Below are 25478 nucleotides of genomic sequence, written 5' to 3'. Positions count from 1 at the left end.
ACAAATTAATGAATGTATAATAGCCCTAAAATCAATAATTATATAGCAAGGTGTTGATTTCGAGGAGTTAACTGGCATAAATTAGAAGTTGGGGGTTGAAAGTGTAAGTTTCGGATTGGTTTTGTAAGTATTTATGAACGCAGGGACTAAATGGTAACTTCTGGGACTTCATTTGAAATTTTTTTGGAGGCTAAGGAGCTGTTTGGTAAATTAGGGATCGAATTTAAGAGGAATTATGGAAGCAGGGATGTAACTGGTAAATATTGTACCTAAAATTGTAATGGATTTTAATGTTGAGGGCTGAAAGGGTAAATTATGGGTCAGTTTCGAAAATATTTCTAAAGGGAGGGACTATTTATGTCATTATGGGATTAAGTTTTGAGACCCGGGTATATAAACGTCATCCCCCCCCCCCCCCCCCCCGAAACCCTAACCCTAAATGAAGCTACAGCCGCCACTTACTTCTTCGACCTTCGGCGCCGCACCACCACCTCCGTTGAGGTCGCCAACCACCGGGAAGCCACCGTTGCCATTTAGCCGCCGACAAAGACGAAAGATTGCTATCCTCTATTCATCTGCCGCTGCCTTTATGTCCGGCGGAGGCGAGTTTTCGAGCCGACGTTGTGGTCGTGAAGACCAGTCGAGCAGCATCCTGTAATCGCCGCCTCTTTCTAGCAGCTACCGCCAGTTAGTTCCGCCACGGTCACCGCCACTTCTGTCGCATCTTCTCTCCGTCGTGCCGCTGTTGTTGCCGCCTTTCCATGTCGCTTCCGCCACTGTGCGGAACCAGGTGGGTGGTTGGGGGTTGTTTTGTGAACAGATAGAGGGTGTATTTTGCTGTGAGTGGGTGTTGTGTGAGGGTTTGTTGGCCGGAAAAATCAAGAAAGCCACTACCACCACGTGCCACCGCCGGCCACCACTAGGGTGGCTGTGTGTGTGTGTGTGTTATTGGGATTTTGCTTTGTATGTTGTAATCTGTAACGGAATAATCAAAGAAAAACTCAAATCACCACCGTGAGGTGGTGGCTACCGCCACTAACCGCCGTGTTGGGAGGCGGTGTTATTTGCATGTGTTTGGATTACTTTTAGGGTGCTTGGACTCGATTGGACTGAACCCTAACCACCACTGTGAGCTGTCGTTGACCACCACTACCCGAGGTGGTAGTGGGTGGTGCCCGACTAGCGAAACCCTAATGGGCCTAGTGAAACCCTAATGGTCCTAGTGAAACCCTAATGGGCCTAATGAAACCCTAATGGATCTTAGGACTTAGCTTTTGGGCATATTGGGTTGGGATTGGGTTGGAAACCCTAATTAGGGTTTAGAAAACCCTGATTTTGGAATTATGGGCTTGGACTTATCGGGACCCGCATTTTGGGCCATGGAAATGGAATTGTGAATTTCACTCAATCACACCATATGATTTATCTAGTAGAGTGATGGACTTAATGGATTAAGTCCTTAATGGGTTAAGTGAGAAACACTTAACCCTAATTGTCATTTTATGTGAAAACCCTAATTTCACTTGGGCCTTGAGTTGGGCCTTTCTATTGGGCCTTGATGAATGGGTTATTGGTGGGCCATCCAAGAATAATCATATGGACTAGAATATTTAGATGGGCTTTAGGGTAAGGCCCATATGTGAGGTTCGGGCCCAATTTGGAAAATTGGGCCATAGATGGGCCATAATTAGGCCTTTATGATTATGAGATATTGGGCCATTAGAAATGCCAAATGTTTGGACTAGACTAAGTAGTTGGGCCTTAGAATACGACCATGTAAAGGTTTGGGCCCAATTTGGAAAATTGGGCCATATGTTGGGCTTTGACTCATAGTTGACTTTTGGGCCTTTGGATTGGGCCTTGGGCTTGAGTAAAGCTAAGTTAGGGGTAAAGTAGTATTTACCCCAAGTATGTACTTATGGTTATGTGTTGGAACCCAATTATTAATTGGGTGTTATTTTGATGTTGACAGATCGGGAATCTGTCATCCAGCAGCTAGAGTTTTTGTCTGCGGGACTTCAACAATGTGAAGTGAGTTACCTTCCAGTAGAAGTGGGTCTACGGCCACAATGTCGGCCCACTAGTAGGATTTGTTTGATTAGATGATTGTCTTTGTTATAATTATCTAGGTTTGCTACAACATAATATGGTATATGTGCTAGCATGATATGATGTTGTGTGATAGTGGTAGTAGGGGGATTAGTCCCCGTGTCACGGTCGTAAGGACAGAAGGGTAGGTCGGGCACCCCAGAATTGTCTGGCAGTATGTTTATGCTATGTTATTATATGGTAGTAGTAGTAGGGGTGAAATAGTCCCTGTAGCCGGTTCAGATGAACCGGAGGGTAGGTCGAGCACCCCAAAATGGCTTGACATGGGTAGGTCAGGCACCCCAGAATTGCCTGGCAGGGTAGGTCGAGCACCCTAGAATGGCTTGACATGGGTAGGTCAGGCACCCCAGAATCGCCTGGCAGTATGTTATTGTATGGTGTGCGGTATGATGGGGGAACTCACTAAGCTTTGTGCTTACGGTTTACAGTTTTGGTTTCAGGTACTCGTTTTCAAAGGAAAGGAGCTGGCTTGATCGCAACGCATCACACTATGTTTTCTGCACATGAGATCTTTGGGATTACACTCTGATATTATTTTATGATAATATGTTTTGATTACTGACACTTTGGTTTTGACATGAGATATTATTATGGATGTTTTTATACTGTTGGTTTTATAATAACTTAATTAAAATGAAATTTTTGGTCTTGATTTTTGGGATGTTACAATCTCCATGCTTTCCACTGAGTTTTCTATGACTGATCTGTGTCACATGTCGTATTTTCTTGGCATATCCGCATTTCGAAAACTGTCATGCCTCTTTCTTTCCCAACACAAATATATGTTGGAACTTTTGGATCGTGCACACATGTCTACGTAAATCCATTCTGCAATCTAGTTGAGCCTCGGTTAACGTTATATCCTAATGTTCCTCCAGTTGTTGATCTCACTCTTTACCGAAACGTAGTAGGTGGTCTCCAGTATCTCACGTTCACCTGTCTGGACATATCCTACATGATACAACAACTTATTCTATATATGCATGACCCACGTGACCCTCACCTTCACGCTCTTAAACATATTTTCTGTTATAATCGGGGCACAATTGACTTTGGTGTTCACATTCACCCATCCATGACTACATGTCTCATTTCTTACTTCGATGCTGATCAGGGGATTTCCCGCCTCCCGATGCTCTACCAGTGGTTATTGTGTCTACTTAGGAGACAACATTATTTCTTGGTCCTTTAAACATCAGGCTACTATTTCCAAATCCAATGTTGAACTGAGTATCGAGGGGTGGCCAGTGTTGTCGTCGATACGTTTTGGTTACGAAATCTTCTATGCGAGCTTTACTGCCTTCTAGCAAAGGCCACAATTGTTTATTGTGACAATTCTATTATCGTGTATCTTTTGACCAATCTCGTACAACACCATCAAACTAAACACAAAGAGATTGATATTGATTTTGTACGGGATAAAGTCGCCACTAGACAGGTCCGAGTTTTACACGTTCCCTCCTCAGTTTTTTATGTAGACATCTCCATGAATGGGCTTCCATCTTCATTATTTTCTGATTTTAGATCCAGTTTAAGTGTTCGATCTTCATCTTCCCCTCCATCTATGGGGGTGTATTAGTGTATATTAGTCCACATGTATATTATCCCTTTAGTTATTATCCTAATGTTGTATTGTATAGACCCAAATTGTATTATGAATTTGATTTAAAGGGAAATTGACTTATTAGGGTAATTACCATTTTGTTTTGTTCATATTTAGGTAACTTTTTTTTGTACACATCTAGGTAACAAACTTGTTGGACGTGTTCACATATGACCATTATGACCGACTGCAGCAAGTTACAATTTATGTAGCATATATGTGGAAACGATAATTACCTAGGAGGTAATGAACTTATAACACCTGTTCCGGGAATACTTCTTATAAGGCTTGTTCATTTTGGACCTTCTAAGGTGGAATATGGTGGTGCCCATAATGTTGTGGAGTAGGCACGGTGACATGGCAAGGCTATATGGAAGACACATCCTTTTTAATGCACCACGATGTGGAAGAGGCATGGCCACGACATGGTGGCGACCATTATGCAGAACCCTAATTATTTGGGTTTAAAGCCTTATTTAAGGGATTTGGTGGCTAGGGTTTTCCCACCTTCAGCCTCCATCACTCCATCTTGACCTAGATCAAACCTTAGCCTCCATTGTTGACCTCTTGAAGCTTTGTGGTGGTATTGAAGAAGAAGAAGGTGTTCTTGGTGCATAGATTCAACAATCAAATCTCCTCATCACCTTCTTGCATACCTTATGGACTTTTGTAAGTCCTTAAGTTGCTTTGTATGTTATCTTTCTATATCTAAGCTTTTATGCACTTTTCTTCATGTTTAAGGTGGTTTGAGTGGATGGATTCCATAAAATTTGCAACTTTATTGATCCTTGATGTCCCTATACGGTTTCCTGTTTCAGATCTAAAGTTTTATAGATTTTTGGTTCCATGCATAAGGTTTTGATCTCATTTTCACCATTTTTACCTAACTAGAGATCAAGACATGCATTGGACATGCATGTCAATAAATTAAGGATTTTTATGAAATGTTTGGGTGTAAGGAAACCTTCTGGAAGAGATGAGTGTGTAGCCTAATGAATTAAGGGCTTAATACATTAAGTTTTCCAAGAGTAGTTCCAACGATGTGGCTACATGCTCACCACGTTGTAGAGAAAAGGGGTTTCCTATGACTGCCTTATCGTGATACTGCCACGTCATGGCAAATGCTTGGCCACGACATGGTGGCCAAATGAGTTTGTTTTGACTGTTGACTTTTGGCCGTTAACTTTTTTATCACTTTGAATTTTTGTCTAACTTGGGTAGAATTGCATATTTAGCTAGGTAGTTGGTTCTGTTGTTGAGCAGTGTGGAACTTCTGTTCTTTTGCTTAAGTGAGTTTTCTCACTATACTTTATACTACAATATGTATCCCTTGTGTGTAGGATGTTGTTATGTTATAGTGATATGTTATGATTACCAGTGTTTTCTGGTTATTGTTTGTTTGTTGTAGATGTCGACATATGATGGTTGGGTTCAGGCGGTCCTGCTTTGTGATGTAGGCCAAGATACCCAGGTGGTCTAGTTGATACTGTAGGCCCAAGGAGAATGGTTCAGGCCTATGTTGTAGGCTTAGGAGAGCGGTATAGGTGTATTGTAGGCCTTATGATGCGGTCCAGTCAGATTGTAGGATCATATGTGCATGTGTTGTATGTGTATTTTTATGTAGGATATTTTGGGGAACTCACTAAGCTTTGGCTTACAGTTGTGGATTTAAAAGTTTCCGGTACTTTATCGTTTGATGGGGATGCGAAGGCGGGACTGTATACAAACATCAACAATTTTAAGATTATGGATTGTTTTCTTTATAACTATAATTTTGAGTTATGGTTTATGAACAAATGGTTTGACTTGAATGTAACTTTATTAAAATGGATGTTTATTCTATTTAAAAATGAAAAACTCATTTTGGAATTTGGGACATTACAAGTTGGAATCATAGATCTGGTTTGATAAATTTGGATGAAGACTTGTGTGATTCCAAACTCAAACTAATGATAAGAGAAATTTTTATAAACTTTTTGAAAAATAATGAACTTAAAAGAATAAAGGAAGATATGGTGTATAGTCAGCCAAAGTTCAAAGGAAGTGGTCTCCCAAAATATCCATATTGGTTATATATATATATATATATATATATATATATATATATATATATATATATATGTTGATATGAGAATTGTTAAAAATGCATGCTAGTGGATATGCTAAGGATCTTTCAGGAATTGCATGTTAGAATTTCATGATATTTTAGATGCCCTATAGCCTAGGTATTCCCTGTTAGATTGATTGTTTGACTGTCGATTGCTTTGTGCTATTTGAAACCTATATTGTTATTAGTTAACTATTATGCGAGTACGTTAGGATTGCATGCCCCTAGGATTAGATAGTCTCAGGTTGCTTGGTCTGGCCTAATGTGCAACTCCTATTCGAGTCCAACCGTTGTAGTGATGGATCTCTCAGTCGAAGGACTACCTAATTCTAGTTGCACGTAGTTAGTTTTCGTATGATAGTTGTTTTATAATGATATATGTTTCTTTCCAGTGGGATAGCAAGGTGGGGGTGGAATTCTTAGTGACCTAGGAAATGCACTTTAATGTACTAGTTTGGGTTGGTGCTTGAGTTGAATCCTAGAATGAGAATCTAATCAATATAGTGTGTGAATCTTTTGAGAATGTAGGTGTGTGTGTGGTGCACATAACTGTGGTCGAGTGTAGTGACCTAGCACTTTGGGATGATTCCTGAAAATAATACGGATATGTGTGGAAGGTAGTATGGTCTCTTACTACTGGAAGGATTGGATCTGTACGAGGATTAGGAAAAGTCACAAGGCTACTAAGGAACTGGTGGTTGGTAGATAGTATGTAGCCCGTCCTTGAGTTGTCGGTCTTTCAGTTATGGTTGCTTTGGATAAGGACGAAGTTGATGCTTGTTCGGGCCTAAGTGGCCATGCCAGTTTTAGCCTGCATGGTGTACATATGTACGAGTTACTTGATCCGCAGGTTTTGAAGACCTTGTCCAGACAGCGCTAGTTCAAGTCGCATGCCTTAAGAGGAAGCGATTGTGTTTATCTCCTCAAGATTGTAGCTTGAGGCTGGGTGGTCGGTCTATGGATTGAGATGTGGTTTTTCTACAACGGGGTTATTGTAGCACCCGAGTCGCCAAGCATGAGTTAATGATTCATTCTATTTTAATTCAAGTAAAAAAAGTGGTGGGGGACTCGTGAGTACGTTGGGCGTGCATTTGGTACGCACGGTGTACTCCTTGCATGCGCTACATAGGGTTATCCCCAACATACGTTGGACGTACCCATACGCACGCTGGGCATAATCAAACTAGGGGCAACCCGTAATTTTTAGGGTTTGCACCCTATTTAAAGACCTTAAGTCCCTCAAGTCTTTTACCCACTCAGCCTTCACTACCATTTTAGTGTTAATCTCGAACCCTAGCCTTCTTGAGTGCATCTTTGAGCTTACCTTGAGTGTTTTGGTATTCTTTGGTGGTTTTGAAGAAGAAGGAGGCTTGGGAAGAAGCAAAGGAGAAGAATGAGCTTGTAGATCCGTAGTTTGTGCACCATTTCTAGCCTATTAAAGGTATAAAGTTTGAATCTTGATCATTAAAAGATTAGATCTAGGTTTAGGGTAGAATATGGCATCTTTTGGTCCTATAGCTTGGTTTCTTGGAGTATGAGCAACTCCAGGCCATTTGAGTTGTCCTTTTGGACTCTTGGAAGTGTTATTAGTCATAAAAATTAGATCTTGGTGGTTAAGACTCAACCATGAAAGTGTTAGTATCCATCCAAGTGAGTTAATGGACTTAACTCATAGTTTGAGCCCCATCAATGCATACAAAAGCATAAAGTTTGCAACTTTATGGATTAAGACGTTATTTTGAGCTTGGATCTAAGTTTTAGACGTAAAGGTTGAATGGATTAAGACATGGGAATGAGTTTGGGCTGACTAGCCAGTATGCTGGGCGTACTCTAGAGTGCGCTGTGCGTATTGGGTCGGTGTCCCGAATCGGGATGGTCATCAGCGTATGCTGAGCGTACGAGCCGTGTACGCCATGAATATGCAGACTTGTTTAAGTTGGTCATCGTGCCCACCTGTTTGTAGCAGGTCATATTTGGGCTTAAGGCCATGTTGGGGGTTCTTGGGCCATATTGGGCCTTAGAGGCCTTGTAGTTGGGATTGGATGCCTTTTTGGGTTTTTTTTATGGATTTGGGCCTTAGGGGAGGGAGGCCCATTGAGGCAATGGTAAAGGAGCCCTTTTTGCCTTAAGTCAAGAATTAGGGTTTTGGAATTTCGGGTGAGAATATGGCCTAATTTCTAATTAGGGTTTTATGTAGTGGCGGACGCAGGGTCAAAGTAAAGGGGTATCCCAAAAAAAATTGTGTAATATACAATAATAAAAAAAAGACAGCAAATTTCTTTAGACATAAAGTTCAAATGAAAGTTTGGGAAGAGAATTAGTTAATAAGAAAAAATAAATAAATACCGTAATTTTAAAGACTAAATTTTGTAAGTTTGGCAAGTGAATTAGTTAAATGAAAGGCAATATTTAGATGTAAATGGATAATAATAATAATAATAATAATAATATTAATAATAATAATAATAAGAATTTTTGGAGTATATAAGTTCAGGGTGTAAATTGTATTTTCCGGAAATTTGTTTTGTAATGCAAGTTAGGCTGAGGGATTAAATTTTTCAGGATGTTGAACCTTAGGGACCAAAACAGCCTAATTCAGAAATCAATTTGTCTTCTTCGCTTTTATGCATCGACAGGAACTCTTTTCTTTTCCATTTTTGGACCTCATATTTACAAATTCGAAAGTCTTTTGATCCCTACCCTCTTGTACACGATTATGTATGTTATAGTGCAATCCCCCCCCCCCATTGAGTTCAAATCCCGACAAAAAGAGATAGATAGAGAATTGAACTTCAGATCTTCTCCGGTGATTTTAGTGAGTAACGAGATCAGGAGAGAACTTCGTTACGCAAGGGTGCAATGTGACCCACCTGCGATTTATGTTTCATATTCTTAGAGAGATCGACATAGATTAGAGTGAAAAGAAAGGTGAAGGTCCGATTGATAATGAAACTCGACATTTGTTAATGGTGGTGTTTGTATGCGCAGTACTCCGGCAAGTGGAGAGTATCAGGTTCCTGAAAAAACTTATACTACTGAATTTCTTTTTAGGGGCATCCCGGGCTGCCCCGGGATCCAAGGTGGATCCGCCTATGGTTTTATGCTTGTGCGATAGGGAGAGGATTTCGCGAGCCATCCGTTGAGTGCGATTTGATACCTACAGTCTGAGGTGAGTCTTCCTTCGTAGTATCCGTGAGTCGAAGGCACCAATGTCGGCCCACTAGTTTATGATGTAGTGTGATGACTGTGTTTGTGACAATTGTCAGTGATACTTGTATTTGCTTGATGACTATGTGGTTTCTGTTATGATATTATGTGGTAGGATTAGGGGTGAAATAGACCCGGTATCCGGTTGAAATAGACCGAAGGGGATTGCAAACACCCATATATGTTTGATAGTATCTGGTTGAAATAGACCGAAGCGGTAGGCAAGCATCCAAATAAGCTTGATAGTGTCCATTTGAAATAGACCGAAGGGGTAGGCAAGCACCAAAATATGCTTGACAGTATGTTTGTTTAGTATGTGGTATTTTGGGGGAACTCACTAGGCTTTGTGCTTATAGTTTTCAGTTTATGTTTCAGGTACTTCTAGTTCGAAGGGGAAGGGCCCGACCTGATTGCGCCGCATCACCCTATGTTTTCCGCACTTAGTGATTTTGGGAATTTATACTCTGATAACATGTTACTATGATACTCTTTTGACTATTTTGACATTAGTGTCGTGTGATTTGAATGAAATTAAAAAAAAATTGTATGCGTATTTTTGGGATGTTACAGTTATGTTCTTACAACATCCCGTGTTTGAGGGAGAAGAGATCGAATGTTTGTCAGTCGATATATAAACAACAGGATATTGTTCTCAGCATCGATTTGTGCCACAAATGGGTAGAGTCTGGTTCGCTGGTAAATCATTCTATCTTTTGGCATAAGTATGTTTGAGATTGATTATTCTCCGTGTAACACCTGTCTTTTAGTTATTTTCAATTTGAAACTTTCATATTTTATTTTTTGCAAGATTGGTCCTTACGCGGGGCATAACTTAACTCCTACGCATGGCGTAGGAAGGGGTGTGATACGTGAGGATTTTAAATCCTACGGAGGGTGTACTATCCGTACACAGGGCGTAAGAAAGCAGTGCTCAAACCCTAATTTTTAGGTTTTAGACCATATTTAAAGGACCTTAGGTTCTTGAGAGCCTCCATATGCTCAGCCTCCACTCCCATTTCCAGAAGCAACAAAACCATAGCCACCTTATGAGGGTCTTAATACTTTTGATTGTTCTTTTGTGTGTTTTATGAAGAAGTAGATCATTAGAAGAGCTCTTGGGAGTCTATTTCTTGTAAATCTAGACCTTGATTTTCATCTAGCTTCTTCAGGATGTAAAAAGCTCTCACATTGGTGGTTCGTTTGTTAGATCTTGTTAGTTGGTGGGTTTTTATGTGTTTTTATCCCTTGACCTTGGTTATTGTGAGTATGAGCTACTCCAGAACTCTTGAGCACCATTTCTAGCCATTTATGAGCTTGTGAAGTCATAAAAACGGGAACTTGGGCACTCCCATTCTTCCATGCATGAAGTTTAAGTCTTTGGAGAGTATTTTGGATCTAGGGCTTGAGTTTATTCTTTATTAAGCCATGAAAAATCTTAAAGTTAATGACTTTATTGGTTAAGACATCCATTAGATAAAGATCTATGAGTTTGACGTTTAGTCTTTAGGTATTAAGGACTTAATGAGAAAGTTGATGAACCAGCGAGGTTACACATGGCGTAAATTGGCTACGTAGGGCGTAGCCTGCTGAGTGCTCGATTTATGGTTAAGGCTCCTATACAGGTCGTAGAGTTGGAGTACGCCATGCGTAGATCGATAAGAGTTTGATCGTTGACTTTTTGACCTGTTGACTTTTGGTTAATTGTGAGGATTTAGGACTCGGAAGGGCAAAATGGTATTTTGGCCAATCAAGGAATGGTCATGATTCTGGACTTTGAGTTGGTATAATTACCTTAATTATTAATTAGGGATTGGTTTGATATGTATAGTATGAGGAGGTTCTCGTACCAGCAGTTCAGGTGTGAGATTTATCTATTATCGATTGAGGTGAGTCTCTTCACTATACTTGCAAGTCGATGTGAGCAATGTCGACCCATTAGAGTATACTTGTAGGATGCTAAATGTCTTTGTGACTCTTGCATGTATTTGTATGTATGTTGGGTTGGGCCCATTATGAATATCGGGCGGGGTACATATGTATGTATGGTATGTGGTATTTTAGGGAACTCACTAAGCTTTGTGCTTACGGTTTTATGCTTATGGTTTCAGGTACTTTTGGTTCCAAAGGGAAGAGCTCGACATGATTATATCGCATCTACCAGTGTTCCGCATTTATGTTATGATTTGTACTCCGATAACTATTTTATACATTTTCACACTTTGATGGGTTTTTGGATGAATGAATGATGTTTTTGATAGACTTAAAACATTTTTTTACTTAGTAATTTTCAGGTTGTTACACTTCGGTTCGGTGGGCGGAGTGGAGATCATATCGCGTGTCAAGCTTTCGACCTGGTTTTGGAGAAGACTGGGTGCTTTGGTTGCAAATCGATAAATTGATTCCAAAGACCAAGTTGGAAATTTGGCAGGGAAAAAGAGAGACGATGCGTGATCAGGAACCATTGTTAGGTAAGAGAATTATATCGTATTTTTGGTTTGCTAAAGCTATTATTGGAGCATCTGTGAGGGATTCTGGAAGTTTCAATAGTGTGAGGTTGTGGTTCATTTCTTTAAATGCAAGTTTTGATGGTGTGGGGTTCAATTCGTAAGTTGCCTCGTCAATCAAATTGTATTCTAGTTGATTCTTCTAAGATTGGTGCGAAAATGTTGTAGGAGGTTCCAGGGTCTCCATTTGAGATTCAGAGTTTCTTTGAGATTTTACTGATTGTTATTCGAAGGATTATCTTATAGTGTGTTGCGTATTCCGAGAGTCAAGGTTGGTATGTATCTAGTTGAACCAATCTGAGGCCTTGATGTTGTAGACGTCATTCGGTGGTGGTTCGAACCCTAAGAGGGGGAGAACTGGGTATTTCTGCTTGAAGGATCATTGGGTGGTTCGATTTTGTGGTCTCGGTGCTATGTATCAGAAGAATCTATCGTATTCCTTTTCCTAAAGCTTGGCATTTGTAGATCTCAATTTTCATCTACCTTCTGGACCTTTGTAGGCCATAAAGTTCCAAGCTTTATTTCATTTTCTCTTTGGATCAATGAGTATTTAGTGTTATTGTCCATTTTAATGAGTTTCGGTCCCTTTGAAGCTTGTTGCATAGATTTTGGAGAACTATTGAGATTTCGATTGATGTTAGATTCAGATCTGGTCCTTTGGTAAAGTAGAGAGTTCCAACAATAGCTGTCTTTACTCTACGAAGGAAGACAAGTGTGTTTGGACATATTATGATCTAGGGCTTTAAATCTTGCTTGTTTGGAGCTTCCTACGGGATAAAGTTGGAAACTTTATCCATTTAGACATTAAAAGGAATCATATCTGATAGTTGGAAGCATGGACTTATGGATTAAGTCTTCTTAGAGTTGATGGAACAGGGCAGACCACGACATGGTTGAGGCTACCATCGAAATACTCATGGTTAGGAAGCTTTCTCGTTGTGTTTCTCAATGATCCATCAGAATTCTCCATGGCCGTGGAGAATTTAAGGATTAGTTAGATCGTGAGTGCAGATCAAGTTGTCGTTAGGTTTATGTCTTCAAAGGCGCATGGGTTGTCCTCACAACAAGAAGCTGATGGGAAAGGATCTCGTTGTGGACTGTAGTTCCCTTTGTAAGCATCAAAATTCTTGATATTGTAACGTTTAAACCACTCAAGTTGTGCATCAAATATGTAGAACATGGTTAGCTCATGATATGGCTTGGTTATTTTGTTGGGATGGGCAATTGTTGATATATCGATCGGCTTCAGAGTTCAGTGAGAGTATTTTTGCGTGGGCTTTGTTTAGTATGCATGGGATTATTCGATTTAGTTTTCGATCCATTTCCAATCAATGGGTCATTTCATTCCTCATCAGCATTTGGGAGTCATTTGAGGGTCTCCGAGGAGTACTAGTTGAAGGTGCAATTGGTGCGTCGACCTTAAACAAATACTTGTTAGTGGTATGTCTAGGGTTCAATTGTGTGTTCCCTTGGTGGGTTGGTTAGGGAATCGTGAGTTCTATAAGGCTCGAGTTTGGTGGTTGTCTTGGATATTGAAAGTTCGGATGTTGCAACACCGTTGTTAATCTTCTATGGGTGACCTCAGGTCTACTCATAGATCAGTTTGGGATGTCGCGTCCTCTGTTTTGGTATTTAGGTCGATTCGATTGGGGTTCTGACAATGTTTCTAGATAATCTTGGAATTCTTCTCTGAATTTGGAAGTTTTATTTGATTTAACTGTGCATTGGTGGGATCTATTCAGCTGCATCTAAGGTGTGTGATCTTGTTTTGGTTGTTAGGAGAATGTTTCTATTAGAGGTTGAGGTTCATCATTATTTGATCTAATGGTACTTCACCCTTGGGTAAGGTTATGATGAAGAAGGAACACAATCGGCCTGAGGAGCGTTGTGTTTTCTCTTGGGGAGTGTGAAATGTTGACAATTCGACAAATATTGTCGTGAAGGGGTAAGTGGATATCATGAGAACACTTGGTTTGACTTATTGGCATGGTTTTTGTCTAATTTATTTCTTTCAAGTTAGAACAATCATACAGATGTCAAATCTTATTTTCTGGTTGACTACAGCCATGTTTTTGTCTAAGGATGCTTTGGTGGCAGACTGGATTGTGGAAGGATTGTGTGTTATAGAATTATATGGCTCCTTTTGTATTGGAAAGTGTTTTGTGAGATGTTGATTGGGTTCCTACACGTTGGTAGGATGATGGTTGTGTACCTCTAGACCCACTGGGTGCTGGTCGGGAGTATTCATTCCCATGGATAGATGATGGCAAGAACAGTGAAGAACCATGAGCTTCTCATTCCAATGGTTGGAGGGTGTCACGGTGTGACGTAGATCATCTTGGGTTTCTTTTTTGTATGTTGGTCTGACAGTTATGTCTTGGAGACTCGTGTTTTGGGTTGTTAGTTGTTTGTTGTAACGCCCAAAAGATAGGGCTAGATGATTAAGGTATAAAAGGATAATTTTTCGTCATGATGATAAACAAAATTGATGGATAGAAGATTACTTATGTAATATCTTGATTTCCAGGTATTTTCAATTTGACCCTTGGTTTTTGAATGATTTGGAAAACTAGTACCTAATGGTAATTTCATAATTTTTTGGGCAGGCTTGTGTACGTTAGACGTACGTGGCCAGGGTGTAAACTCTAAATTTTAGGATTTGTACCCTATTTAAGCATCATTATAGCCTCATACCCCTCCTTAACTCCAGCCTCCATTCCTCCTTGACATGATTTCGAAACCCTAAAGTGTGTGAGTGTATTTTGAAGCTTGGAGTGTCTTTTTGGTGCCATTTTGCTACTCTTGGTGGTAAAGGAAGAGCTTTGAATTTGTAGTGTTTCACTCAAGGCCTTGGATCCATCATCTACACTCCCTTGTGCACCTTCTGGAGGTATAAAGCTCCAACCTTTATGAGTATTTCATTTAGATCTAGTTTTAGCTTAAAGTTGGCACCTTTTGTCCCAAATCTTGATCCTTGTGAGTATGGAGTACTCCAAGACGTGTGAGTTGTCTTTTCAAATGTTATAGGGTGTGCTAAGACATAAAAATATGATCTTGTACATTATTTTCTTCCCATGCATGATATAGGTTGTCTTAATGGGTCAAGAAGCTAGGGTTTTTGATGTTAAGGTCTTATTAGCCATGCAAAACCATAAAGTTGGAAACTTTATGGTTAAGAACACCTTTTAGGGTCTAGATATGGATTTTGGACGAAAGTGCTTAAGGATTAAGCACTTAATGGGTTGAGCTGGTGGTAGCCACGTACATTGGGCATACCAAAGGGTACGATGCACGTACGTGGTCAGCCATTCGTGGTTTGGTCAAACACTCAGTACGTACCACGTAAGTGTTGAGTACATCCAACATACTCTTTGAGTTGACCCGTTTGACTCGATTGACTTTGACCTGTATTTTTGAACAAGGTTTGACCTAGGGGTATTTTGGGTATTTTGATCTATATTCTAAGTTTTGGTCACTGTATTTGTAAAGGTGACTGGTAGAGTTGGGAGCAGCGTGCTATTCTGCTTTCTCATCTGTCTGTGAGGTGAGTTTTCTCAATGTATCCTTGGGTCAAAGGCACCAATGTCGGCCCATTATTCGGTTATATAGCATGCTAGCTGCTATATGATGTATACTTGTTTGTATGATCGGGTTAAAATACACCCCAGGGCGGGGCTCATTATGGTATGTCGGGTTGAATTATACTACAGAGCGGGGCCCATTATGGCATGTTCTGGTTGAAATATACCCCAGGGTGAGGCCCTAAGGTGGGGCCCATATTTGTTTATTGGGTTGAAATATACTTAGGGTGGGCCTCATATTCATATGTTTGGTATGTGGTACTTTAGGGAATTCACTAAGCTTTGTGCTTACAATTTATGTTTATGGTTTTAGGTACTTCCGGGAAGGGCCCGACGTGATGGCACAACATCCTCCCCTCATGATTTCCGCAATTTGAATAATTATACTTTGATGTTTTGAATATTATGATTTGGTGTTGGATTTTGAAACAACTGATGAATGATTTAATAGACTTCCAATGAAAATTTTTATTACTATTTATGGGTTGTTACAAGTTGGTATCAGAGCCTTGGTTTGAGGGATTCGGGCACACTTTTGGGTGTGTCAGAACTCAAACTGAGGAAATGATAATATTTTTAAAGAGAAATGAAATTGCACTTCTAAAAAGATTTTTACTAAGAAAAAGGGGTGCGATACCTGCATTTACCCCAGCTAAAGTAAGTGGTTCCCAAGATTACCCATACTTATGTATTATGAGTAGTATGTTTGATATGAGAATTGCATGCTAGATTAGGGCTAAGGATACCTTCAGGAATCATATGATAGAATTACATGATTTGTGTGATGCCTTATAGCCTAGGATGATTGGATGCTATGTATTACTTGGAATTGATATCGGATCAGTTAATTGCTAAGTGTATGTTTTCAAAGTTGTATACGATTAGGATTATATTGCCTTAGAATGATCGATTTGGACTCATTTCCTGTTCCTTGTTTGGTTGTGGACTTAGGGTAGAATCATCATTTGACAGTCTATGTGATCCTATTTTGTGTATAACTTGCATGCATAAGGCAACCATCGGTTTTGATTGAGGTTCTTGGTATTACGAGCGGTGGGAGCTGAGACTTCCTAGGAGAGCCTAGGATATATATGTTGTTTAGCATAGGATTGGTATATGGTTTTAGTGTGGTGACTTAGAGCAATCAGGACTGCTCCTAAGGAGAGTATATGTAGGTGTGAAAGGTAGTATTAGGCCCGTACTACTGGAAGCACATGATATGTACCTAAGACAAGAGTAGATATAGAAACTCTAATGAGGCCTGTATAGTGAGGATTTTCTCAAGTCATATATTGGTTATTTAAATGTTTTTGTTTCAGTTTGATTATGGTGATAACTACTCGAATAGGTTCTGGCTCTAGTTCTGGCTCAGGCACAGAACCAACTGATGAGAGGTTGGGGCGAGTTCATTGTGGTTGGGATTTACATCCTTCGTGCTGAAGGACCGAACACGAGACCGGTGGGAGAAGGTTAGCCGAGTTGTAGGGTCAGCGACAGTGACAATCATGACTTGGGAGGATTTTGTTTTAGGTTCCAGAGGGATTTTGCACCAGCTATTGAGGTGCAGCAGCTGGCGAGGGAGTTCCAGTACCTTTCCCAGACTACTAAGACTGTGGTGGAGATTACCAGTCAAATTCAGGGAGAAGGCTTTGTTGGTCCCGCAGTACGCTGGAGATGAGGAGATGAAGAAGACAAGGTATCTTGACATACTGAGAGATTATATCAGAGAGTTTGTGAGCTTCTCGGGGTGCAAGACCCTGAATGATGTGACCAAGAAGGCCCATGAGCGGGAGATTGAGCTGGAGCTTCGGACGAAGCGCAAGCCGGAGCAGATGCAGACAGTAGTGGGCCAGGCTAAAAGGCACAAGACCTCTGATTCTAGCACCAAAGGACAGCAGGGTCGGGGGTGTTGTGGCAAGTGCAGCAAGCCACACACTAGGGCTTGTCGAGCGATGGGTTCAGGATGTTTCAGTTATGGTTAGTTGGGCCACATGAGTAGGGACTGTCCCATGGGTGCTTTGATTTGCTTCCATTGCACTTAGACCAGCCATAAAGAGACCGATTGTCTGAGACTCTCAGGAGGAGCAGTGGTGGCGCCTGCGCCGACCACCTTGAGGATTAATGATGGCCGCCTGGGCAAGGCGGAGGCATATGTGGTGAAGAGCACGACATTTTAGCTGACCACCGATGAGGCCCGTGTAGGATCGGATGTGGTTACGGGAATGTGACTCATTTCTATCTTTTATTTCTTTCCTTATTTATGCTTATGATTATATTTGATCTTGTATATGGACCATTTTGGTCAATGATATGACCACTCATGTTCTGTTTGATTCGGTTGCTACCTGATCCTTCGTATCTCTTGCGTTTAGCAAGAAGTTTTGTGATGCTCCCGGGACTCTGGATTTTCCACTAGAGGTTGAGATTGCGGATGATTGTACCGTGAGTGCTTCGATGATTCATCATGGATGTGTCCTGATTCTGTTTAGTGAGAGATACTCTATTGATTTGGTGTCGATTCCTTTGAGAGGATCGAAGGTTATCATCGAGATGGATTGGTTGGACCCTAATGGGGCCATGATTGAATGGAGCGACATATAGTGCGACTTTGAACCCTAAGTAAGGGAGAACTGTTTATTCCTGGCGAGGGAGTTTCGCATGAGCTGACTCTCTATTCAACTGCGAGGGCCAGGAGATATCTTCATCAGGTTTGTTCTGGGTTCCTATCTTATGTTGCATACACTCGAGTTGAGGGCACGACGGAGTTGAGTGGGGTGCCCATTGTTCGGGATATCCCCGATGTATTTCTTGAGGCTTTACCAGCAGTTCCTCCCGATAGGCAGGTTGAGTTTCGGATTGATCTGGTTCCTGGTGCGACTTTGATAGCTTGGGCACCGTATCATTTGGCACCATCATAGATACAGGAGTTGTCTACGCAACTTCAGTAGTTGCTAGACAAAAGACTTATTCAGCTGAGTAGCTATCCTTGGGAGCACCGATCCTATTTGTGAAGAAGAAGGACGGCTCACACAGGATGTGCATTAACTACCGGAGTTGAATAAGTTAACGGTGAAGAACCATTACCCACTTCCGAGGATTGATTATTTATTTGACCAACTTCAGGGTGCATCTTGGTTTTCCAAGATTGATTTGCGATCAAGTTACCACCATATGAGGGTTAGAGATGATGATGTGCAGAAGACAGCCTTCAAGACTTGCTAAGGTCATTACGAGTTCATGGTGATGCATTTCAGGCTCACCAATGCACCAACAACGTTCATGGATCCCATGAACGGGGTTTGCAGGCCGATGCTGGATCGGTCAGTGATTGTATTTATAGATGATATTATGGTCTACTTCAAGACTAAGGAGCAGCATGAGGAGTATTTCCACGAGGTGTTAGAGAACCATTACACTCCCATGTGCACCTTCTGGAGGTATAATGCTCCAACCTTGATGAGTATTTCATTTAGATCTAATTTTAGCTTAAAGTTGGCACCTTTTTATCCCAAATCTTGATCCTTGTGAGTATGGAGTACCCTAAGACGTTTGATTTGTCCTTTCAGATGTTATAGGGTGTGTTAAGTCATAAAAATATGGTCTTGGACATTAGTTTCTTCCCATGCATGATATAGGTCGTCTTAATGGGTCAAGAAGCTAGGGTTTTTGATGTTAAGGTCTTATTAGTCATGCAAAACCATAAAGTTGGAAAATTTATGGTTAAGAACATCTTTTAGGGTCTAGATATGGATTTTGGATGAAAGTGCTTAAGGATTAAGCACTTAAAGGGTTGAGCTGGTGGCAGCCACGTACGCTAGGCGTACTAAAGGGTACGTTGCGCGTACGTGGTCATCCCTTCAAGTTTTGGTCAAACACTTAGTACGCCCCGCGTACGTGTTGAGTACGCCCATCGTAGTCACCGAGTTGACCCAGTTGACTCGGTTAACTTTGACCTAGAGTTTTGACCAAGGTTTGACCTAGGGGTATTTTGGGTATTTTGATATATATTCTGAGTTTTATCTCTGTATTTGTAAATGTGACTTGTAGAGTTGATTTCGGAGCAGTGTGCTATTTCCGCTTTCTCATCTGTCCGTGAGGCGAGTTTTCTTACTGTATCCAAGGGTTGAAGGCACCAATGCTGGCCCATTATTTGGTTATATAGAATGCTAGATGCTATGTGATGTATACTTGTTTGTATGATCGGGTTGAAATACACCCCAGGGCAGGGCTCACTATGGTATGCCGGGTTGAATTATATTACAAGGCGGCGCCCACTATGGAATGTTCGGGTTGAAATATACCCCAGGGCGGGGCCCATATTTTTTATTGGGTTGAAATATACCCGAGGGCGGGGTCCATATTCTTATGTTTGGTATGTTGTACTTGATAGGATTTATGTAAAAATATAAACTTAAAACCGTTAAGTTTACATGCAACCTACGGATCTATGTTTTCACTATTAAAATTATAACTAAGAATATCAAATAATAAACCCTAGAAACCCTAGGTTATTTTCGGAAATCATAAGGGGTTTAGGATTACGTACCTTATTGTTATTATAGTAAATAACAAGAATCCTTCACTTGTAGATCTCTTGGAAGCAAGCATCGTAATTGTCATGCCTCTAATGGTTCACACCCAAGCTAGCAAGAAGGAGGCTTAAGAGAGAAGAGAGGGGAGAGTAGAATTTTGGCTATCCCTTGAGGAGATGGAGTGGCCGAAATTAGGAGGCCCTAGGGTCTTTATATAGTGGTACAAGGAAACCTTAAATAACCCTGATTTGAATATTAAATTAATATTTCAGATATGGTATTTATCTCATCCATTATTTATCCACATGAGATATTCTAGAAACACTAGAATATCCCCTCAAAACCGTTCACCACCTATGGTGGAAGGTTCTGGAGCCTATTTTTTAACTATTGAACAATTTCACTTTAGACCCTGCACTTATAATTAATTCCATTAATCCCAAAATTAATTCTAATTAATTTATGATCAATTATTAATTAAATAATAGTTTTTCTAATTAATATATTATATTCATAATATATTAATAAACTATTTATTTCAATTGTTAGGTTTGAGGGCAACCCAAAAGGACTGTGCTACAATCAATTCAAGTATATACCAATTATAGTTATGGGCTTAGACACCTAATCCAACAATCTCCCACTTGGATAAGTCTGTAACTATAATTGCTACTATAACTTCTGAATCGATCAACAAATTGTAGCTTCCAAAAGCCGCTGTTGAACTCTGAGCCATTCAGTTACGCGTCCTAAGATAAGTGATCATATAATCATCCATTCTACAAGATATATTTCGGAAATGAGACATGGAATAAAATCAATCTCATTGTCCAAGACTTTGTTTCCCGATTTTCTAATTTGTGATGATATAGGACTTCTAATCGAACACATCAGTTTAGTCTTGCCAGGTCCTAGCACTATAAGTCAACACCAAATCATCGAGGGGCCCAAAGATATCGCTTTTCCCGTTAGGGAAAAAGGGACAAATAAAGTTTGACTCATATGCATGCATCTTTTACTCATCAAATCATGCATGAAAATACGTTTTATAACATCAATGATGCGTTTACGCATTACTAATGTACAACCAACTTGTAAATTACAACTCATATATCTTCGTTTCAAGATTATAAGATATTATCATCTCATAATTACTCTGAGTGTGGGTTTATCCAATACTTAAATCTCCATTTCTAAGTACTCATAAACATTGTAGCAACACTATTGCTATGTCTAACTCCCTTAGACAATATACAATCCAATTCATGATAGTCTTAATTCACTACTTACTTCCAAAAGTATGACCGACTGTGGAATTTGAATAATCATATTATTCGGGAAGTAAAACATGCAAAACGAAACACAAGAATAAATAATTGACAAAAGGCAATAAACAAACTCATAAATAATTCTCCATTATTTAATCACCAAAAATCAATTATATTTATTTTGTTACAAGTTTCAAACTAACTATCTAAATACTAAAACTAATATGATCTCTCAGACCAATGCTCCTAGCATGATAACTATGCTTGACCCTACTCAAAGCTTTCGTCAAAGGATCTGCAAGATTCTCTTCTGATGATACCCTCTTCACGATGAGGTGACCGTAATCTACTCTATGTCTAATATAATGGTACTTTCTGTCGATATGTCTACACTTTCCATGATCTCTTGGTTCCTTAGTCAAGGCAACCGCTCCTTCACTATCGTAGAAAATTTCCATTGGTTCCTGAATGGATGGGATAAATCCAAGATCTCCGATGAAATTCTTCAACCAGGCTGCTTCTTTTGATGCTTCACTTGCAGTTATGTACTCTGATTCGTAGTTTGAATCAACCACCATGTCCTGTTTGGAACTCTTCTAAGTTCTTGCTCCATCGTTAGAACTAGAACAAAAGTTATCTCAGTCAGTTTGAAAGCTGGTGTCACTGTACCCACTCAGTCTCAACATATTACTGCCACCAAGGACTAGAAGCATGTCCTTCATCCTTCCCAAATACTTGAGAATGTTCTTAACTGCTGTCCAATGAGCCTTACCGGGATTTCCATGATAGCGACTGACCATGCTCAAGACGAAGGACACATCAGGGCGAGTACATGTCATAACGTACAGATCGACCCTACAGCCGAAGCGTAAGGTACCCTACTCATATCAGCTATCTCTTTATATGTACTAGGGCTTTGATTCTTACTGAATTTGGTATTGCTTTGGATAGGTAGCTCTCCTTTCTTGGAATTTTCCATACTAAACCTCTTTAGTACTTTATCCAAGTATGTATTTTAACTAAGTCTAATTAGTCTATTCTATCTATCTTTCAAGATTCTTATCCCGAGAATATTGGGTGCTTCTCCAAGGTCTTTCATGGAAAAACACTTTCCAAGCCAAGACTTAACTTCTTGCAAAGTTGGAATTTCGTCTCCCATGAGTAGTATGTCATCAAAATACATCACCAGAAAAGTCACTATACTCCCACTAGCCTTGATATACACATAAGACTCATCTTTAATCTTAGAAAAACCAAACTATTTGACTTTCTCATGGATGCAATTATTCCAGCTTCGAGATGCTTATTTCAATCCATAGATGGATTTCTCAAGCTTGCACACTCTATTTGGAAACTTTTCATCTAAAAAACCCTCTAGTTGACTCATGTAAACATCTTCAGCCAACTTCCCGTTAAGGAAAGCGGTTTTGACATCCATCTGCCAAATTTCATAGTCATGAAAGGTAGTTATGGCGAACATTATCCGAATAGATTTTATCTTGGCTACTGGTGATAAGGTCTCATCATAGTCAACCCCCTGGGGTTTGAGTGAAGCCCTTTGCAACTGGTTGAGCCTTGAAAGTGTGTACCTTTCCATCCATGTCGGTATTCTTCTTGAAGATCCATTTGCACCAACTGTCTTTTGATCTGGTATATTATCAACCAAATTCCAAACTTGGTTGTCATACATGGACTTGATCTAGTTGTCCATTGCCTCTTTCCATTTAGCAGCCTCAGGGCCTGCATCTGCTTCCTTGTAGCTAGCCGGCTCGTCCAAATTTATCAGTGTCCTATCAATAACAAACGTGTCACCATCTGTAGTAATATGGAAGCCATAGAATTCAGGTGGCATGCTAACTCTACTGTAATGCCTAAGAGGTAATGACTTGTCTATCGGTTCAACAGGAACCTCTTCCTCTTATTGAGTGCTAGTATCATCTAAGGTTCCTTCACTGGTTGAATCTTGAATTTATTCAAGGTCAATGGTACTCCCATTGTTATATTTGAATATGATCTCTCTCTCTCTCTCTAAAGACTCTTCTTTGTGCTACAAAGACCACGTTCTCACTAGGTATGTAGAACATATATCCAAATGAATGCTTTGGGTAACCAATGAAAATACACTTCTCACTTCTAGCTCCTAGCTTGTCATGAGTCTCTCGTCTCACGAAAGCTTCTGTAACATCCCAAAAATACAACCCGAAAATTTTCGTTTGAAGACTTTACTAAACCATAATATCAAATATTAAAAGATAAATCCATGGATCATGTGTCTCAAAATGTCATAATAAGTTTATCAAATCAACTGATGTCAAAACATATCAAAATATCCGAATAAAACTCCTAGGACAAACTAAAGTTGTGGTGTGTGTCATGCCATCATCCCGAGCTATTCCCCTTACTAGCGGAAGTACCTGAAACCAAACACTGAAACTGTAAGCACAAAGCTTAGTGAGCTCCCCCAAACTACACATACCATACAATAACATATAAAGCAACTACTGGGCCTTGCCCACTGCATCGGACCGAAGTCCGGAAACTGCATCGGACCGAAGTCCGGAAACTGCATCGGACCAAAGTCCGGGACTAACCAGGGCCTTGCCCTCTGCATCGGACCAAAGTCCGGGACTAACCAGGGCCTTGCCCTCTGCATCGGACCAAGGTCCGGAAACTGCATCGGACCGAAGTCCGGGACTAACCAGGGCCTTGCCCTCTGCATCGGACCGAAGTTCGGAACTGACTGAACATAGCATAGCATAATCATAACTACTAGCATAAACACAGATACTGCATACTGCATCGGACCGAAGCCCAGAACACATAACACAAAGACATGCTTGAATCACAAAGACATCAAGCACACTGAACTACTGCATCAGACCGAATTTCGGAACTACTGCTAACCAAACGGGCCGGCATTCTGGCCGTAGACCTGTTGCTACTGGAAGGAAACTCACCTCGTAACGCTGGCTGCTGAGGTGCTAAATCTGAATTTGTCTGACTGCTGCTCCGGAACTCCCCGGCTACAAATCCCATAAACACTAAATCAAATACTGATAACTAATCTCAGGGTAAAATGACAATTTTACCCCAGGTCAAAGTCAACCTCCTGGTCAAAGTCAACTTCCTGGTCAAAGTCAACTTCCTGGTTGACTCTACTCGCCGAGTCCTATTATGAACTCGCCGAGTTCCCGAACTCACTCTTTTCTACTCGCGACTCGACTCGCCGAGTCGGGACGTAGACTCGCCGAGTCCCTCTACTTCCAGATCCTTGTTCTAACTCACTGAGTCCTCTTCCACTCGTTGATTCAACTCACAACTCTAAAATCGGAGAAATCAGGAGTTTGCGCTCCAACTCGCCGAGTCCAAGAACAACTCGTCGAGTCCTATGCATGTCCTCACTAAATAGTTGATTTTAATCGATTCCAGTGCATCCAATTCATAGATCTGAGCTTCTAGGGCCGATATAACACGTAAAGTTGCCAACTTTACGTACATGCATAGAGGTATGAAGCTAAAACACCAAAATAAGCTAGAAATGGGAACCTAGGGTTTGGAACAAGGCCTTGCTTTGCATAAAGGTAGCTACTTTGAGCTTCTGGGGCTCAATGATGTCCAGATCTATAGCTCACTACCCTAAAGGAGCTCCAATCTCGAGTTTGGACCTTGAAATGTCCCAAAAATGGCAAAACAAGCATATATGAAGATCTACTAGGAAAATGAACAAGGTAGAGGCTTTATTACCAGATAAAGTAGCAAATGGGAGCTAGCTTCTGGATCTCCTTCTTCTCCTTTGCACCTTCACTCCTTCCTTCTCTTCTACACTTCCAAGAATACACCAAAACACTCAAAATCAAGAAGGAATAACTCAAACTCACCAATGGAGGCTAGGGTTTTGAGAGGGAAACGCTCTAAGGGTGCTGGAAGCTGGGATGGGGGCTATAAGGACGTTTAAATAGGGTACAAACCCTAAGGATTAGGGTTTCATCCAGACTGGCCTACTCGTCGAGTCCAGGCGCGGACTCGCCGAGTAGATCACTTAAAACTCGCGTCCAACCTGGCATCTACTCGACGAGTTAGGACTACTACTCGTCGAGTAGCTCTTTACAAAAGACTTTTAATAAATTAATACGTACCAGGAACGGGGCGTTACAATTCTCCCCCACTTATCTTAGACTTCGTCCTCGAAGTCTGCTGTCTCTGGAAACAACTCTGGGTAGTGCTCCCTCATCTCTTCCTCGGGCTCCCACGTCCACTCTGAACCCTTGCGGTGCTGCCACTGCACCTTAACTAACTCTACTGACTTGTTCCTCACCTTTTTCACCTTACGATCTAGAATCGCCATTGGTCTCTCGATATAGTTCAGACTATCATCAACCTGAATGTCGTCCAGGGTTACTACTGCTGAATCATCCACTAAGTACTTCCGCAACTGAGAAACATGGAACGTGCTGTGGATCTGGCTGAGCTCTGCTGGCAGATCTAACCGATAAGCAACCCGACCCACCCGGGCCAAAACCCTAAACAGACCAATGAATCTGGGGCCCAGCTTGCCCCTCTTTCGAAA

This window comes from Lactuca virosa, chromosome 2 (genome assembly GCF_052849685.1).
Source record: "Lactuca virosa cultivar CGN04683 chromosome 2, Lactuca_virosa_CGN04683_v6, whole genome shotgun sequence".
In the NCBI taxonomy this organism is placed as follows: Eukaryota; Viridiplantae; Streptophyta; class Magnoliopsida; order Asterales; family Asteraceae; genus Lactuca; species Lactuca virosa.
Note: the sequence above shows the minus strand (reverse complement) of the source record.